A 20676-nucleotide genomic window follows, 5' to 3' on the forward strand; every position below is an offset into this window, starting at 1 on the left:
CCTTTTTTTTCCACTTCTCTTCCTTATTACCCTCTTACTCCCCTTGTTAATTGTTTGGCATTTGTTTAACTAAAAAAATTAAATAAATAAAACTATTCACTTCAGTTAAGCTACGGACTAAAACCATAGTGAAAATTTTCAGATGACATCTCAAAATTTCGAGATTTCGCCCGGCTCAAAATTTCCATCGATTATTTTTATTTATATTTATTTTTAGTTTTGCTAGCTCAATAGAAGTTTTTTCCCTTTTACCATAAAATGTTTTCCACATATTTATTTTTAACTTCATTCAAACTTTTTTCATTGAATTTTTACACCATTCCACCTCAAAATCGAATTGATGTGAGTTTTGTTTCTTTTATACTTTACCATCCAAAGGTTTCATTTTTCAAGAAAACAAAATTAAAAGAAAAATAATATATATTTATTTAAACTTCATTCAAACCTTTTTCATTGAATTTTCACATCATTTCACCTCAAAATTGAATTGATGTAAGTTTTATTTCCTTAACATCCAAAGTAGTAGTAACACAAGAAAACTGTAAACCCTAATCCTACTTTCCCTACTTAAGTATGTTAATTATGTTTAAGTATAAGTTAATGTTATGTTTGTAGGAAAAGCTTGAGGATGATTACGAAGAAGAAAATTTTCTAAGTGTTGTGGATGATGCCCTCGGGTAGCAAAGTATGTAGGCTTTTAGTAAGGAAAAAATTTGGCTAAGTGTGGAAGCTAAATGTTGCCCATGCATTGAAGGATGTTGCCTACTGTGCGACAACCATGTCCATTAATGTTATTTAGGCACAAGAAAGGCATTGGCCATAAGGCTAAGTGTTGGTCGAAGTGATGCCATACATTGGCATGAGCAATACGCCAACCAAACCCATTTTGAGGTTAGAGAAGCAAGGACGTGCACGACATGGCAAGGATGTTTAGGTGATGGGGTTGCAATGCACGTTGGCTAGGTGAGATTGCATGCAAGGGACCCATGCGGTGACTAAAGGACAAGGCGTTGGCACAAGAGGCGCGAGGCATGCATTGGACAAGAGGGTGTGCTTTCGAATGTGCCATGTGATGGTATGATGATGATGAGCCATATGTTAATTTAAGGGATGATCACAGCACCACCGACTTAAGTTGGCCAGCTGTCAAGGTTAGGAGAATTAAACCCACTTGGTGAGTGACAACGGGTAGAAATGCGCGCTATCATAGTGCTAAGTTCTTAAACAATATTGGAATGCATTGATAGAATGTGTTAAATTGTGTCCATTAAGCATAAATTTTATAATATTGAGGTCGCATGCGTCTAATGCATTAGAAAAGTTGATCTTTATATTTTTGCGTAGAATAATGCGTTAACGCAATGAAAATAATGTGATCATAGGAGTACACTGGTCGAGCACAACTTTATTGCAAGACTTTGCGTTGATTGTGCTCGCAAACATTCACCCAAGAAGAATCACCGCAACGTGGCGAGCGCATCCTGACGAAAGGACAATTAAGATCAATGGGACAGAAAGCTGACAACAGTCAAATCCAAATTAAGTTGACAGCCGATAATGGTCACAAAGTACATCCAGCTTTATCAGTGACAATTATCCGGCACATCAGTCAGGAATTAAAGCTATCCCATCTGTAAAACAAGGAGAAAGAAGCCGCCTTTCACCTTTGATGCCTTATAAATACCAAGTGCATTCTTCAGAGAAGGGGTTAAGCAGTGGATTACTTCATCACTTACAAGTTCACGTCTCTGTGCATAGTTTTCTTTTTCATTTTATAGCGAAGCTAGAGAAGAGTGCTGACGTCGAAGATCGTCCAAGGTGACCCGAGAGAGAACCTTGGGGGAGTAAAAGTAGAGAACGGGTTGACTCTCGCGAAAGCAAGAATATCTTTAGAGCACGAGTAGAACAGTGTAACACCTGGTGGCAAGAAATTGCTCTAGACTTTTTACTATACTTGCATTATTATTTTGTACTTCATCTTATATCTATTCAATGGAAGTTCTATTCAATGAGTAGTTAAACTAGTTGAATAGGTTGAGAAGAACTAAGCTAACATGATCTAGGAGGTTCATTGCTTGCGATTGTCTTGTTTTATACTGTGTGAAACATCCCTTTAGAGTTACTCGAGAGAGAATCTAAAGAAAGAACCTAATGTCTCGAGAGAGCTAGGTTAGAATATGGCTTGAAAGAGCAAGATTAGGCTTGTATAAACAAGAGATAGGGACTTAGAGATAAGCTTTGTTTGTCAACTTGCATCGTGTGCATCCTAGAAATAGGAATGATATTATGTGGTCGCATATTTGTGTGAATGTCATGTTGTCATCACATAAATAGAGATAGAGGTTATGTGTAACCCTGTAGACTTATCGCATATTTATTGCATGCGTTCTAGCCTTAGAAGCCGTGGCATTCACACCGAGAGGTGGTTTACTATTGTATGTATGTTGCATGATCGCAAAGCATGAACGCATCTTAGGGAGTGTTAGCTGAAACCCTTCTCAACCCGTTCATCGCATATTCATCATATTTCCCATTTACCAACTATTTTCGAACTTTGCCGCATTCGTTATTATTATCATTAACGCAACAACAACCCAACACTTATTGATTTAACTGGTTATCACAAGTTTTCATAAAAATCTCCAACGCAACTATTTTCACAAGTCCCTGTGTTCGACCCTGGACTTACCAGGAAACTTAGAGGAATTTACACTTGGATTCCGCTGGGGAAACTTGAGTGCACAACGTTATCCATATTGGATTCCGCTGGGGAAACTTGAGTGCACAACGTTATCCATCAACATATATCATCTATAATTCCACACTTCATAAAACCAAGCATCAAGTTTTTGGCGTCGTTGGCTGGGACTTCGGCAAAATAGTTGTTAACGGTAATTTTTGTGAATTCTTTGCAGAACTCTCAACCTCTGGCGAACTACGACCTGAAGATTGAGAGAACATTTCAAAGGAGACTGAGAGAACGCCAATAGCAACCACAATCCGATAAAGAAGAAATGACAGAGCATCCTAGGAATGAAGCACCAAACAACAACAATATCATGGCAAATCCCATTCTGTTGGCAAACGATCGCAATAGGCCCATTAGGGATTATGCATCGCCAAACCTCTATGATTTCTCTCCGGGAATCATGAGGTCTGCCTTAGACGGAAGTAGATTTGAAATGAAACCAGTGTTGCTGCAGATGATCCAGGCTGCAGGACAATTCGGAGGAAGGCGTGGCGAAGATCTGCACGCTCACGTCCGAAGTTTCATTGAAGTCTGCAATACTTTTGTGTTCCCGGATATCTCTGCTGAGGAGGTTCGACTAATGTTGTTTCCATTTTGTCTCAGTGATCAGGTGAGGAAATGGGCTTATTCACTCGAACCAGGAGAGATCACTTCTTGGGAGCAGGTGGTGAAGAAATTTATGGAGAAGTATTTCTCACCTAAAGAGAATGCCAGATGAAGAAAGCTTATCACTAATTTTGAACAAGATATGGACGAATCGCTCAACAATGCTTGGGTGAGGTTTAAAAAGTTGGTTCGAGATTGTCCGCATAATGGGCTACGAGACTGCCTTCAAATGGAAATTTTCTACCACGGTTTGAACCTACTTCGCAGATCACTCAATGCGGTAGCAGCTGGTGGTCTGCATGACAAGACTTATGATGAGGTAAAAAATATCCTGGACCGCATCTCCAAGAATCATGAAGACTAGAGGAAGAATGACCAGGATTAAGACTCAAAGATTCTGACGTAAATAACGGTGCTATTGTTTCATTTCAAAACCAAATGATCGCAATGATGAATTTGATTCAAGGAATGACGATCAACAGCCCAACATCGCAAGGTGGGCAAATCAACGCAATAAGTCAAAACATCGCAAGGTATGCGACTTGTGGTGATGGGCATTGCCCAAAAACCCACAGTCTATATATTTTGTAAAGAACAACCCCTTTTCCAACACCTACAACCCCAGGTAGAAAAACCACCCAAATTTTGCTTGGAAGAATCAACAACAAAATTTTCAATCTGTGGCACAAAAAGAAGGGCCACCAGGGTTCTTTCAACGTAGCAACGGTCAACAGAGCAACCAAGCAAGTAGCTCACAACAACAACCGCAATCTTCTTCCCTAGAAAGCCTATTGAAGCAATATATAGAGAAAAGTGAGACAGTGCTTCAAAGTCAGGCTACGCCCATCTGCAATCTTAATTTGCAAATGGGCAAGATTACAAATGAGCTCAAAAGTAGACCGCAAGGGGCGCTGCCAAGTTCAACCGAGCTTCCACGCAACCCAGGAGGTTCAGGTAAGGAGAAATGTTAGGTTGTGACATTGCGCAGTGGAAAGACTGTGGAAGGAGAAAAGAAGGAACAGAAAAAATCAACCTCCGTCCTAGCTGAACTTGAGATTGCGGCAACGCAAGAAGGAGAAAAATAAAATGAAGCAGTAGAACTTGAGGTTGCGTCAACCTCAAAGTCAAATGAAACGGGAACCGTGAAAGTCAAGTTACCACATTTCCCTTAGAGGCTAAAGAAGAAGAAAAACGAAGAGGTACAGTACCAACGCTTCATGTCGATGCTGAAACAATTACATGTTAATATCCCTTTCAGTGAAGCGATTGAGGAAATGCCTGCCTATGCCAAGTTTCTGAAGGACATGGTAACCAAGAAAAGAGGCACTGGAAAATTTGCCACGGTGGCACTAACGCAAAGTTCCAAATCTATTATCCCACCAAAGATGAGCGATCCTGGGAGCTTCATTATTCCTTGCTCCATAGGAGGACTCTATATTGGGAAAGCCCTGTGTGAGTTGGGGGCCAGCATAAATTTGATGTTGTTGTTAATCTTTCGACAATTAAATGTGGGCAACTTGTACCTACATCCGTGACTCTTCAGTTGGCTAACAGATCTCTAGTTCACCCAGAGGGTAAGGTGAAGGTCGTGCTGATCACAATTGATAAATTTATTTTGCCAGCTGACTTCATCATCCTAGATTATGAGGCCGATAAAGATGTGCCCATCATTTTGGGGCGACCTTTCCTATCAACAGGTCGTGCTCAAATTGATGTGCACAAGGGAGAGATCACTTTGAGCATAAACGGACAGAAGCTCAGATTTAACATAATTCGTGACATGAAATTTCCTGATGAGGAAGACCTGCCAAATTCGGAAGATGAATTAAATTTGATTGAAGAAGAAAAGTCTGATGAAGAGTATGAAGAAGAAGATGCCAACACATCCGTAGTTGCCTGCAATGAGATCGTGGCAAAAACAAACAAGGAAGAAGGATCGATCGCAATGCAAGAAGAAGAGCCGAAGGAAGAAAGAAAAATAACGCAACCTTCTCTCGTGGAGCCACAAACCCTTGAATTAAAAACCTTACCAACACATTTGAAGTACATATTCCTGGGGCAAAATGAGAAGTTGCCAGTGATAATTTCCTCTGCGCTCAACGCAGAACAAAAGAATGCATTGTAAGCATTCTCAAGAAGCATGTGCAAAAAATCGGCTTGACGCTCAGTGACGTCAGAGGAATTAGCCCCGCGTACTGCATGCACCACATTTGTCTTGAAGACAACCACAAAGCAACCATTGAAAATAAACACAAACTTAACCCTACGATGAAGGAGGTCGTCAAGAAGGAGATTATCAAGTGGCTGGATGCGGGCATTATCTATCCCATTGTAAATAGCACGTGGTTCAGCCCCGTGCAATGTGTGCTGAAGAAGGGCGAAATGACGGTAGTTCCTAGTGAAAACAATGAATTAATACTGCAGAGGACCATCACTGGATGGCGCATCTATATGGACTACCGTAAATTGAATGCGGGCACTGTAAACATAAAATTTATCTTCTTATTATGTCACACTACGTATTGATGTTCTAAATAAGCCTATGGATAGTGATGAATGATGGATCATATAAGCTCATGTTGCCATAAACTTGTTGACGTGGGATGGAAATGGAATGTGGATGTTGTGTTATGCTTATTCATACTTTATGCGATACTACTTCTAGATGTATGTGTTATTGAAATGCTTGTAGTATGCTACGCGTTGTCACAAGTTTCCTTGCATTCAAACCAAGTATAATTCTAATGCAGGTTTCTCAGAATGATCCGGTCGAACACAGGGATTGCTTAGTTAATGCGTTACGTTCATGATATATGTGACCGATTTTACAATTAATAAGAGAGTGTGGTTGGTACATGAATTTAAATTGCGATAAAGTAAAATTGTGCAATAAAATAAAGTTGCGATAATAAAATAAAGTGCAATAAAAGTAAACCTAAGCTACTATGATACAAGATGCAGGATACTGATACATGATACTGAGTTTGAGACTGACTGTGAAGATTATACAAAGGATTGTGTTATGCGGTGCCAAATCTTCATGTATGAATCAGAAATAGAAAGGGTAATTAATATAAACATCGCTAGTTCATTAATTACATTAAAGATATAACTAACGTTCCGCTTTCCCTTGACGTACACCTATTGGTGATCTGCCGTGTTCCCACATCTCTGTGGTGAAACAGGAATGAACGTAATGAATGCAAGGTTGCTTTCATTTTTGGAAGTACTTCTCGCTTTAGTTAACGCATTCTTCCAACCTTCTCTCGATAGGAGGAATGGCGTCTTCACTTCTGCTCTCACAGGTGAAGATGCCGTCTAGCATGCTTTAGCTAAACATATTTATTTCTTTAGCAAAGATTAATTTACTTGTTAGATTCATGCTAATTACCAAGGGATTAAGAAAACATCGTGGAGAAAGAGAATTACGGATGAACGGAAATAGATAGAAAGATGGGGATGAAAATGATCATGACATTCAATACTAATATTTAGCGTCTGATATATGGTGTGAATGATAGAGATTAAAAAGATAAATACAGTTGATGTGAAGAGATAGAAACAAATACAAAAGAGTGCCAACGTCTTGACACAGATCTGGACGGTGGATTTGCTTGCTGGCGTATGGAATGAATGGAGAGAAGAGCTTCCCTCTCAGGCTTGCTCCTCTGGTAGAAGTGACCTTGGTACATAGCTTCAACGGTGGAGATTGAAAGGATTTGCCCTGAGACTCATCTCTCGGCCTTGTCTCTTAAATCTTCTCGGATCTTCTCCGATCAGGCTCTTCAGACCAATCGCTCTCTCAATATACAAATATAAAAATATTCCCGTATCAAGTATATTTTCTCAGTGGAATGGCTGGAGCTATTTATAGGCTCAACTTTGACTCTCTGACTTGTGGACCCCACTTTATTATTATGGCAGCTTCTGAAATGGTGGAATGAATATTTCTTCTGTTACGCAATCAATCCCATCAGAAATGCACAACGGGCAGCTGTACATGTGTCTGAATCCTCCACAATTGCGTTGCTCTTTTGCATCTTCGATTGTTTGTCCGCATGTGGTGGAAGTTAAGCTCTAGATCGATTGTCGCATGCGCTGTCATTACGTTGATCATCTCTTCATTATTGATTGATGGGTGCAATGAAATGAAGATGCGTTGTTCATTTTATCTTGAGCCATGAACGCATGCGGTGACTTGATTTCCTGCAAAACAGAATGGAAACATCTTTTCCTACCATCGCAATGGTGTCAGTGGGTGTGTTGGCGATAATTTATAATTCTTGCATTTCTTAGCCAATTTCTATAATTCGACCTAACTTTTTTCTCCTTTTTTCGCAATATCTAAATAAAACAGTATAAATAACTTGTATTTCTACATGTTATCAATCATAAAGAAAGATCACTTCCCTCTGTCATTCGATCAAATGCTGGAAGATTAGTAGGGAATGATTTTTACTACTTCTTAGATAGATATGTCGGGTACAACTAGATCATGATAGCTCCTAAAGACCAAGATAAGACCACATTCACCTGCCCATATGGGACATTCACTTTTCGCCGCATGTCGTTTGGCCTCTGTAATGCGCCAAGCACGTTTCAGAGGTGCATGATGGCGATCATTTCAGATTATCTCGAGGACTCAGTAGAAATATTTATGGATGACTTCTCCATTTATGGGAACACTTATGAAGTCTTCCTGGCCAATCTGGAGAAAATTCTGAAAAGATGTGAAGAGACGAACCTAGTGCTCAACTGGGAAAAATGTCACTTCATGGTGATAGAGGGTATAGTGTTGGGACACAAGGTCTCCTGAGAAGGGTTGGAGGTGGACAAAGCAAAGATTGACTCAATTGAAAAGCTTCCATCTCCAACCAATGGAAGGCAGTGCAAAGCTTCTTAGGGCATGATGGATTCTAACGGACAATTTGTTAAAGACTTCTGTAGAATAACAAGACCATTGAGTGCATTACTAAAGGTAGATAGAAAGTTTGAATTTGACAACAATTGCCTGAACGCATTCAAAATTTTAAAAGATGCGTTGATTACCACACTTGTCTTAATCTCGCCGGATTGGACACTGCCGTTCAAAATCATGTGCGATGCAAGCGGGTATGCGATAGGAGCCATACTAGCACAAAAGAAGAAAACAATTTTGCACCCCATCGCATATGTGAGTAAAACTCTAAACCCTGCTCAACTTAATTATACCACCACTGAAAAAGAGCTTCTGGCTGTGATTTTTGCATTGGAAAAATTCCAGGCATACCTGTTGGAAACCAAGGTACTCATTCATACCAATCACTCGACAATCAAATATTTGATGACAAAGAAGGACGCAAAGCTGAGATTGATCATATGAGTTCTCCTTTTCAAGAGTTTGATATCGAGATAATTGATCGGAAGGGGACAGAGAATCATGTTGCGGATCACTTGTCCATATTGGAAAATCTCGAGGTTGACCTCAACGAATCTGAAGTGAGTGTTGTGTTTTTGGACAAGCAGCAGTTCCGCATAGAAGAATTGCCATGGTATGCAGACATCATTCATTATTTGGTCTGTGAACAATTTCCTAAAGATTACACCTACCATCAACGGAAGAAGCTCAAGAATGAATGCAGACACTACTATTGGGATGAGCAGAATCTGTATAAAAGAGGTGTAGACCAAATCATTTGATTATGCATACCAGATGCTGCTCAACAACACTTATTATCACAGTGCCACAATTCGCCTTATGGAGGGAACTTTGGAGGACAACGTACTGCAGCTAGAGTTTTACAAAGTGGATTCTTCTGGCCTTCATTATTTAAGGATGCTACTGACTACACAATGAAATGTGATCGGTGTCAACGCACTGCAACATTTCATGGAAGAACACAATCCCGATGAATACTATCTTGGAGCTGGAACTATTTGACATATGGGGGATTGATTTCATGGGATCATTCTCTCTTTCAAACGGTAAATACTATATTTTAATAGTCGTTGACTACGTTTCCAAGTGGGTAGAGGCAACTGCATGCGCCGCAAGTGATGCGGCAGTAGTCTCCTAGTTCCTGAAGAAGCATATTTTCACTCGTTTTGGCACTCCCCGTGTCATCATAAGCGATGAAGGATCACACTTTGTCAACAACAATATAAAGAATTTACTGTGCAAGTACAACATCCTCCACAAAGTGGCCACTGCATACCATCCGCAAACAAATGGCCAAGCCGAGGTGTCCAATCGTGAAATTAAATTGATACTTGAGAAGGTAGTCAAACCTTCGCAGAAGGATTGGGCAATGAAGCTTGATGATGCGTTATGGGCATATCGAACCGCATTTAAAACACCTATAGGTATGTCCCCCTATGCGTTAGTATTCGGCAAAGCGTGTCACTTGCCCTTGGAGCTGGAATATAAAACATTGTGGGCGGTCAAGAGACTGAATTTCGATTTAAAGAAAGCAAGGGAAGCACGGAAAATGCAATTGGTCGAGCTAGAAGAATGGAGGAAAAATGCATATGAAAATGTGAAAATTTATAAAGAGCGCACCAAGCGCTGGCATGAAAATTTATAAAGAAGGTCTTGCTTTTCAATTTCTGTCTACAACTTTTCCCGAGAAAGCTAAAGTCTCGTTGGTTCAGACCTTTCATAATTCGACAAGTACTTTCGCATGGCACGGTAGAATTATCAAATGACGACGGTACCAACATATTCAAAGTCAATGGGCAGTGAGTAAAGGCATACCATGTAGAAGACTGGCATCGCCAAGTCGACTCCATGGAACTAAGAAACTTTGAATGAAGAAGGAAGTAGGTGGTCCCTGCGTTATCAAATGATCGTAATTTATCAAGGACACAAGTTTTAGGAAACTTCAAGTCTTCAACTCTTTTCTCCACTACTCAGAATTTTCACTCTCTCTTTAGCTATCTTTTCACTTTTCAGTCCTAATTCTACAAAATAATAATAATAATAATAATAATGCATTTTTATTTTGTTTGAAATAATTTGACCCTCTCTTTATTTTCCTTACAACGATCGAGGTGTTGGATTGCGGGAACGTACGCGAAGCAACACTTATTTAATTCCACCACTGCAACCAACGAAGAATGATCGCCACAAGATGGATGCGTCAGTACAATGCAGGCAACAACGCTAAATTTGGGGGTGTACTTTTCCTTATCTTTACTTCAAATTTTGCACTATCACATTGCATATTACTTTTTAAAGTTTTATCATCGCATCCTCCTTGATTACCACATTTATATAACAAGTAGATAACTTTAGTAGTTTTCCGCATGTTGTTCTCTGCCAAGTATGATTTCAATGATGAAAAATATGCTTCTATCTCTTTCATATATACTAGAGTCAACGTAAATCTTAGGATACTCACCTCATGAAATATTTCTCGAAGTTAGGAGTTTGCTAGCTTCCTTTCAAATTTTCATTACAATGCATTTTTTTTACCACCGCATGACTTATTTTAATCTTTTGGCAATGAGGACATTGCCGCATTTTAAATTTGGGAGTGTGGGGTATTTTTTTTCCAACCTCGCTACAAAAAAACAAAAAGAGAAAGGAAAAAAAAGATGATTTTTTAGAATAACAACTACACTGCCAATGCAATGGGAAACCCATGATTGATAAGAGTTAAGTTGTGAAAGGTACTTACTCATAGTTAGATGTCCCTGACACTCGTGGGGGCAAGCCAAAACGAAAGAAAGTCACCAGGATCAACGCATAAATAAATGACCGCAACTCCACTGCCAAATTGGTATGAGTTTAGTCTGAGGAAAAGTGCATTGCCCGTAGTTGGATATCCGCATGACACCCGTGAGGGCAAGCCAAAACGAAGGCAAGGCACTCGGATAAGCGCAAGGTTAGAAAAAAATAGTAACAAAGAAATTTTTTGTGCAAGGATAAATCATTTGACACCCGGTGGAAAATTTTCTTTTTGAAATAAATCATGCGATGTTCCGGAATTTAGTAAAGTTCTTTTGAAAGTTAAGCTTGCAATCTCTAAGTCTTAGAAATATTTTAGGAAGAGATTTGAATAAGATTTAAGGAAATTCTGGCATATAGGACTTGAATGAAGTATCCTTGAGAAATCTAGGGAAAGAACTTTATGGTTAACTTGCTAAAGGAATCTTTAGCTTATGCTTGAGGACAAGCATTGTTTAAATTTGGGGGTGTGACAACGGGCAAAAATGCGCGTTATCATAGTGCTAAGTTCTTAAACAATGTTGGATTGCATTGATAGAATACGTTAATTTTGTCCATTAAGCATAAATTCTATAATATTGTGGTCGCATGTGTTCAATGCATTAGAGCAATTGATCTTTATATTTTTGTGCAGAATAATGTGTTAACGCAATGTAAAGAATGCGATCATAGGAATACACTAGTCAAGCGCAACTTCACTGCAAGACTTTGCATTGATCGTGCTCACAAACATTTACCAAAGAAGAATCACCGCAGCATGGCGGGCACATCTGGACGAAAGGACAATTAAGATCGATGGGACAGAAAGCTGACGGCAGTCGGATCCAAATTAAGTTGATAGCCGATAACAGTCACAAAGTACATCCAGCTTTATCGGTGACAATTATCCGGCACGACAGTTAGGAATTAAAATTGTCCCATCTGTACAACTAGGAGAGAGAAGTCGCCTTTCTCCTTTGATACCCTATAAATACCAAGTGCATTCTTCAGAGAAGGGGTTAAGCAGTCGATTACTTCATCACTTAAAAGTTCACATCTCTGTGAATAGTTTTCTTTTTCATTTTACGACGAAACTAGAGAAGAGTGCTGATGTTGGAGATCGTCCCAGGCGGCTTGAGAGAGAACCTTGGGGCATAAGAACAGAGAGCAGGTTGACTCTTGCGAAAGCGAGAATATCTTTAGAGCACGAGTAGAACAGTGTAACACCTAGTGGCAAGAAATTGCTCCAGGATCTTTATTATACTTGCATTGTTATTTTGTACTTCATCTTATATCTATTCAATGGAAGTTCTGTTTCTACATCTACTCACTCTCTTAATATGCATGAGTAGCTAAACTAGTTGAATAGGTTGAGAAGAACTAAGCTAACATGATCTAGGAGGTTCATTGCTTGCAATTGTTTTGTTTTATGCTGTGCGAAACATCCCTTTAGAGTTACTCGAAAGAGAATCTAAAGAAAGAACGTAATGTCTCGAGAGAGCTAGGTTAGCTTGAAAGAGCAAGATTAGGCTTGCATAAACAAGATTAGAGATAAGCTCTGTTTGTCAACTTGCATCGCGTGCATCCTAGGAATAGGAATGATATTATGTGGTCGCATATTTGTGTGAATGTCATGTTGTCATCACATAAATAGAGATAGAGGTTATGTGTAACCCTATAGACTTATCGCATATTTATCGCATGCGTTCTAGCCTTAGAAGCCGTGGCATTCACACCGAGAGGTGGTTTACTATTGTATGTATGTTGCATGATCGCAAAGCATGAACGCATCTTAGGGAGTGTTAGACGAAACCCTTCTCAACCCGTTCATCGCATATTCATCGTATTTCCCGTTTACTAACTCTTTTCAAACTCTGTCGCATTTGTTATTATTATCATTAACGCAACAACAACCCAACACTTATTTACTTAATCGATTACTGTAAGTTTTCATAAAAATCTCCAACGCAACTATTTTCACAAGTCCCTGTGTGTGACCTTGGACTTACCAGGAAACTCAGAGGAATTTACACTTGGATTCCGCTGGGGAAACTTGAGTTCACAATGTTGTCCATCAACACATATCATCCATAATTCCACACTTCATAAATCCAAGCATCAGTGAGTGAGATGGCAGCCTGAAGTTTAAAGGGAGGTTTGCAGTTCACAATATAAAAAGAAGGCCTCAATTCAAATGATCGGTTTAAGCAGCCTACTTGTGCAAAAGTGGTGACTCTAGAGCTATTTGAACTATTGATGAGTGTAGTTAATGGCTCTAGGCTGCTGAGTGGAAATTCTTAGAGATTCGAGTTGAAGTTTGAAGGAATCTTTATGAAGGTCAGGCTCTCGGATTAATCTAGGCTAGTGGTAAATATTGGAGTTTTTTGGACAAACCAAGAGAAGTTCAAAGCTCAAATGTTAAGATAAGCAAGTTAAGACATTTTTAAACAAGTTTGTTGAAGGAAAATTTCCAAGATAAGGTCTGGAAAATAAGTTATTCAAGCTCAAATTTGAAACTAGATTTTGGTTGAACAAGCAGGCAACTGCAATCCTTTAGCAAGCAGGCAGTTCAACCCAGGCAGGTTGCAGACGCGCACAAGGAGCTTGTTGGTAAGGCATATGTTAGGTTGTGCGCGAGGGTGTGTGGTATGAGCTTGAGGTCATGAGCGTAAGGTTGCTTTAAGTGGGTGTTGGTGTGCAGCTGGTTGAGCACCTAAGACGTGTTGGTGCATTGGTTGATGTTTGGTGGCTACATGGTTCAACCTTAGTACCTAAGGATTTTCCTAAGTATTGAACACATAAGGAAGTAATGTGTTGAGCTAAAGGATGAAGTTGTAAGTTAAATGTTAAGTTTTTTATGAGATATAGTCTCACAAGGAGACAAATGGCATTGGCTAAACATGTAATTCATGCCCACAGGGTTAACACCAAAAAGAAAAGCTCATCAACCCTGGGGGGAACGTCCAAGGCTGTGAGTGATAAAACTAAGAGTTTTCTAAATGTTTTCGTAACCCATACTTTACTTAAAAGTCTAGACCCATGCTTTCTTATTTTAAAAGAATGTTTAAAATAGTTTCCATGAAAAATAAGTTTTAAAAGGGCTATTAATGCATGCTAGTTTAAAAGGAAGTTTATAGAAGCATGTTTAAGCATTTATGTGATTTATGATCACAAGCGTGCGTTTAAAGTTTATGTTTATATGAAAAAGATGTTAAAGCTCATGTTTCATGTTATTATGCTTCCAAGTATACATGCTTTAATGATTAAGGTTTTATGATGTATATATTGAGCCAACATCGAAAGACTATGAGAAGGTATCTGGGTAGTAGTGCCTAAGGTATGACGATACTTAATTATTACCATGTGTGCATAGGTAGAGTTGACATTGGTAGTGTTGAGGTTATTCCACACAAACTAAGTACTGACATTGAGAGATTGAGAAAAAGGGTTCTCTCTCATCTAAGGATATAGATATTTAATGTTTTCTAACAGTTTCATGTGTTAAAGTTTTAAGTATGAGTTTTTTTGGCAGTTTTTAGTTTAAAGCATGACATTTATGTTTAATTGGTCACTCACTGGGCTAGTAGCTTACTCATTTTAAATGTTTTCCTCCTCCCTAGGTAGTGGTCATCTCCTTAGAGGTTAGGTACCCTGCTGCTCTGTCACTCAAGGACTCAAGACTAGCATAAAAACTATAGTGACGTACTAGGTTTCTATTTTGTTTATGTCTGTACATATGTGTTGTTCATGCTAGGGACTAGTGATGGATGTTGGGACCCACTAAACTCTATAATTAGTAATATGATGTATTTATGTTATGTGTTGGACCTTGGTGTTCTGAAGTTGTTTTTAAAGTTTTCCTAGGTTTATTGAATAGTATGTATTTCCAAGGTTTTCTAAGCAGGTTAAGGATGTCAGTTAGGCAATAAGTGCCACAAAGGGTTGCTAACTGCTGCCATCACATTCCGTTCTAGAATAAGCATGCTAAAATAATTATAGAAAAATTTAATCTAAGAAAGGATCAATTTACTTTGAGCAATCCATAAAACTAGATCAAAATGCTAGAAACACAAATCAATCACCCATGGTTATAACATAAATATAGACCATTCATGAAGTTTCCAAACACAAAGGAACAGAAAATAAAAGAGGGAAAAAGATGCAAGTCGTGTTCTTGACTCTCGTCTTTGAATCTCGAATCGCAACCTAATGAACTCTTCAAATCTTTGATCCTTTGAAGCATCGAGATGCCGCCTCTATCCAGAATTACTCTCCCCAAGGAGGCCTCGCCGCAATACCGATTACGCTCTAAGAAACCAGCCCTAAAATGCCTCCCTTGTTCAAATCGACACAACTCTGCTTTCATAGACAGTAGTCGCAGTGTTGCAACGCTGTAAACCTATTGGGTTGTATGTCCTAAAACTCATAGTTTTTAGAGTTAAACATTTTCTACTATCGATAAAGATGCTATTCAACATTTCTTCAATAAAGTTGTTATTGAATTTCTAAATTGCACTTTTAAAGACTAAATCCAATAAAATAAGATCCATGGCTATTATATGAGTACTTGAACTTTATGTGGAGACATAAAAATGGATCAGGTTCGAGTAAATAGTCAAAATGTTCTATAGTATATGAATAAGGTTGGGTGCCTTATTCTGGTAACACTATCGAATGCGGCCCACTTGTAGTTGTTACAATTTGTTGTAAGGTGCTATAAATAGAGTGATTGACATGAGGAGTGGAGGCGTCCTATTCAATGAGTTTGCGTAAGATCGGACCAAGAAATAAGTCATTCTTACTTTATAATGTTGTTTACTGTTTAAGACTGACTATTTTCCTTAGATGACCTAGATAACTCGATCTTAATCCTGAGCTAACTATGAACTCTTGTTTATTCGGGATTATACTTAGATTTACATAGGCGAGGGTTGGCTCAACAATGCCGGCTTAATAAGCCTCCCATTTTAGGGGTAAGATAGGGTAGATAGCTAGGGACATAGGGTGCAAGACAAAACTCACACGTACGTAATTTAGAGATAGGAGGAAAGTTGTTCTCTTAAGTACTGAATCCAGGTCTTGAACAAGGGGCCCCAGCCTCTTATTGGCTCGAGAGGGATCTGGTTTAGTGATTGGATCACAAACCAATTGTTCATTATAGGATCAGTGGAACTTAAAGAGCATGATATAATTTTGGGGGTAAAATAATATTTGACCTAGACGTTATTACGTACAACCTGTGAAGTGTTGACTTATTGATTATGATTAAATCAAGTGGACATAAATATATCTACCGTTGGGAGAGTGCAACTATCAAGCTATAATGGTGTGACTCGATAGTTGACGAATACTAATTAATTTGGTCTAAAGAGTTTTAGCAAATTAATCTCACATCGTTGGACCTCATGATCTGTAGGTCCATAAGGTCCCTCTACTAGTTCGTAAAACATGAACACCTTGGATTAAAAAATTGAATGAATTTGGAATGATTTCAAATTGAAGCATTCAAATTGAATTTCAATTTGAAATATTCAAATTGAATTTAGGGTTTGATTTTGAATAGTTCAAATTCAAATTAGGGTTTGTATAATTATATTTTATATAATTAATTAATGTTTAATTTATCGAAAGTAAATGAAATTGGAGAGTTTGTAATATTTAAATATTGATTTAAATATTAATTACATGAATAGAATTCATGTTTAAATATTAGGTGTGTGATTAATTAAATATTTATTATTAAATTATTATTTAATCAATTAAATATGTTTAATTATTTAAAAAAGATTAATTTTGAATTTTAGTTAATTTTGGAATTAATTAAAATTTGAATTTAAACTAGAAATTGGAAATTAAAATTGTAAGTAGAAATCTCCAACTTTCATTAAGTAGGAGGTATTTCTAATTAAATTCACAATCTAGCCCACTTTAACACCAACTTGTAGCTGGCATTGACAATGTTTAGATGTGCTTGCTTGAATAGAGTTGATAAAACTCTTCACTTCCAGAGGATTAGGAAATGGAAAGACAAAAAATTAGTTTTCTACTGTGTTCTTCATCTTCTCTCAAAACCCTCCAAACTTGATTACCAAATTCACCTCAATCTTGTGTTCCACCACTCAAATTCAAGGCTAAAAATAGTAGAGAAGATCTCTTTGTGGTTCACTGTAGAATTGGAGTTGAGAATACAAGAGAAGCAGCTTGAATCGGAGAGGAATTCTTCAAAGGTATGTGTTTCTTGAAACCATCTTATTACCTTATGAACATGTTTATTTTAATATCAAAATTAAGGAATTAGAATGCTTAGTGATCCTGTTTTCTTCTACTGCATGTTTCTGTATTCCAACAAAATCAGTATTGCGATGCTGATATTAATTTATAGGTAACGTGCTTTTGTCTTCTGGAGCGTCGCAATGCAAGGTAGCATTGCAATGTTGCCCTGTTTTCAAATGCTTGGGGTCTTTAGCATTGCGGGGCAGTATTACAACTCTCGCTTGACGTTGTCCTACCTCCAGTCTTCACATTTTTTTTGTCCTTTTTCTCCATTTTTCATTATGATCATTGCCTTAGGTCAAAGTTTTGACCTTCTTGAGGTATTTTGGCCATTAAATCCTCAAAATTGCTTATTCTTGTCTAATTACTCGATTTCCTAAAATTAAACATAAAAAGAATCAAAGATCTCATATTAAGAATAAAAATAACAAATTCTAATAACTAACCATCGACCCAAATCTCTTCTATCGCATGATTAGTTATATCATTAAGTTCCTCCTTCAACATTCTCTATTAATCTCCTATCACTTTCGTGCATACTTGATTAACAGTTTAACATGCTAGATCTAACTTAACACCCCCTCTCTCGAGCAAGACCATTAAGTAAAGAACATTCAAATAATGACCAATTGTTCGCAAGCATTAAGAATAAGCACGCTAAAATAATTCTACATAAATTCAATCTAAGAAATAATCAATTTAGTTGGAGCAATCCATACAACTAGTAAAAACCCTAGAAACACAAATTAGTCACTCATGAATACAACATAAACGTAGACCATTCATGAAGTTTCCGAACACAAAGGAATAGAAAATAAAAGAGGGAAGAAGATGCAAGCCTTATTCTTGACTCTCGGCCTCGAATCTGGAATCGCAACCCAACAAACTCTTCAAATCTTTGATCCTAGGGAGGCCTTACCGCAATATCGATTATGCTCTAAAAACCAGCCTTAAAACACCTCCCCTATTCAAATTGAAATAACTCTGTTTTTATAGACAGCAGTCGCAGCGTTACAATGTTGATGTTAATGTATACGTAATGCACCTTTGTCTTTTGGAGTGTCGCAATGGTTCCAATGCTACCCTATTTTCAAATGCTCTCAGGTCTTCAACGTTTTGGGGCAGCATTGCGACTCTTGCTTGACGCTGCCCTGCCTCTAGTCTTCACATTTTTGCCCCTTTATCTATTTTCAAATGCTCCCTGGCCATTAAATCCTCAAAGTTGCTTGTTCTGGTTCCATATTTCGATTTCCTAAAATTTAACATAAAAAGCATCAAAGATTTCATATTAAGCATACAATTAACAAAATTCTAAGCCCAAAGAATGCACTTTTGGAGTGCGTTTCAAAAAGTTCTCTCAATTTCTGGGTCGTATACAAGCTCGGGCATGGACCCTTTGCTCATAGATCGTTTGTACCTTTCTCGTAGTCAAGGTGCAATACTCCAACAATCAAGGTCTACGAAAATAAAAAACAGTAGTCTTAGCATAGTTAGTTATTGCAATCCTTGGCAACGACGCCAAAAACTTGATGTGTTCATACCACACAATGAAAGGAATATTAATTGTTAGGCTATAACACATTGTTTTATCTAACTGAACCTAAGTGCAGGCTCAACTACAAGCCTGGTGAGTCCAGGGTTGAACTCAGGGATTGCTTTACAAGTATGCAATGAAGTCTAACGCTTTGATCTTAATGCAATTTATTACAAATAAGATTGATTTTTTTATATTACTCGAACATTAAGTTATGTGCGATGGGGTTTATACTTTGAGTGAAACAGTATATGCGAAGTTTGTGAAATGTAGATATTGACGATATGCACAAGCGCACACAATCAAAGAAATAAATCCCAAGTAGGGTATCGTCCTTAGGGATTGGCGTGAGCAAAATTTTCCTAACTTAGCTATCACAATTCTTCATCAATTTTATCCAGTCAACCAAAAGATGATCTTTTATCTATAACCACGAATAACAATAATTTAGTCACACACAAGAACGATCCAGAGCAAAATAATTCCAGTGTTTTTGTTTCATTTAGGGAATACAATGGATGTGACAAGCAATTGATTGAAATTGATAGATTAAGGCTAGAAGTTCTAAAATAAGGAAATCCTCTCTCGAGCTCAAACCATCGTAATAACTACCCATCAACCCGAATCTCTTCTATCGCTTGAATAGTTATAACATTAAGACCCTTCAATCGCACCTCTTATTGTACTAAATTCACTCTCATGCAATTTCGAATAACAATCTAAATTATTGGGTCCAGGGAATTAAATTCTCTCTCGAGACATCTAATTAACTTAAGTTCATTCAATTAGTGGCCAGTTAACCAAAAGCATTAAACACAAATAATTTAGAAATCCATATAAAATCAATCTATTGTAAATTCAAATTCAAAGTAACATCCCTAAAATCCACAAACACTATAGAATAACAGAGTTTAGCCACGCATGAATCTGATAACGGTATTTAACAAACAAACAATCATTATGGAAAAAAATAAATTAACAAAGAAGAACGATCTCCCCTCAAAGGTTCGAATCCCAATCATGGTCTTCTTGACTCTCGTCACGAATACCAGATTGTTCTTCAACAAAACTGCACAATCACAATCAATCTTCCTGTCATAATCAATCCAAAAACACTCTCAGATCAACTCTCAATCGAAATCTCGAGTCTTCCATTAAAAAACTATCAGAATTTCTTTGTTTCGACTCTTATACGAACCATAATTTAGGTAAAATCTATCAAAGTCAACCCACTTTTTCTCCTCCTCTTCTCTTTTTCAGACCTGGCAACAAAATGCTGCTATTTATATTACGCTCGTAGTGTTGCAACGCTGGCGTCATACCAGCCGTACGTCAAAGTCATAAGGTTGCAATGCTACCCTATTTCCAATTGGTCTCGGGTCTACAACGTCAGGGAGCAGCGTTACAATGTTCTTTCAACACTGGCTCTCCAAAATTGCCTTCCAAATTTTCCTCTTTTCTTGATCTTGGTCCTTGGTTTCTTCCTAATTCCATGGCCAAACCATAATTTCTCAAAATTAGAGTTTTTCCCTGGGTTTTTTCTTATCATTATTGCACAAATTGCTCCTGATGTTTAGTTTCTTGAAATTACTCAATAAACCACGTCAAACTAAACAAAACTAGCAGTATTAGTTCTAAATTTGAAGGTAATAAAAGCATTTTTTAGATGCTTTTCACCACCCCAAACTTAAAACTTTGCTAGTCCCATGCAAAGAAAGTGATAACGGGCAGAAATGCATGTTATCGTAGTGCTAAGTTCTTAAACAATGTTGGATTGCGTTGATAGAATATGTTAAATTGCGTCCATTAAGCATAAATTCTATAATA

The sequence above is a fragment of the Benincasa hispida genome, chromosome 5 (assembly GCF_027475165.1).
Source record: "Benincasa hispida cultivar pf3 chromosome 5, pf3_genome.v1.1, whole genome shotgun sequence".
Classification (NCBI taxonomy): Eukaryota; Viridiplantae; Streptophyta; class Magnoliopsida; order Cucurbitales; family Cucurbitaceae; genus Benincasa; species Benincasa hispida.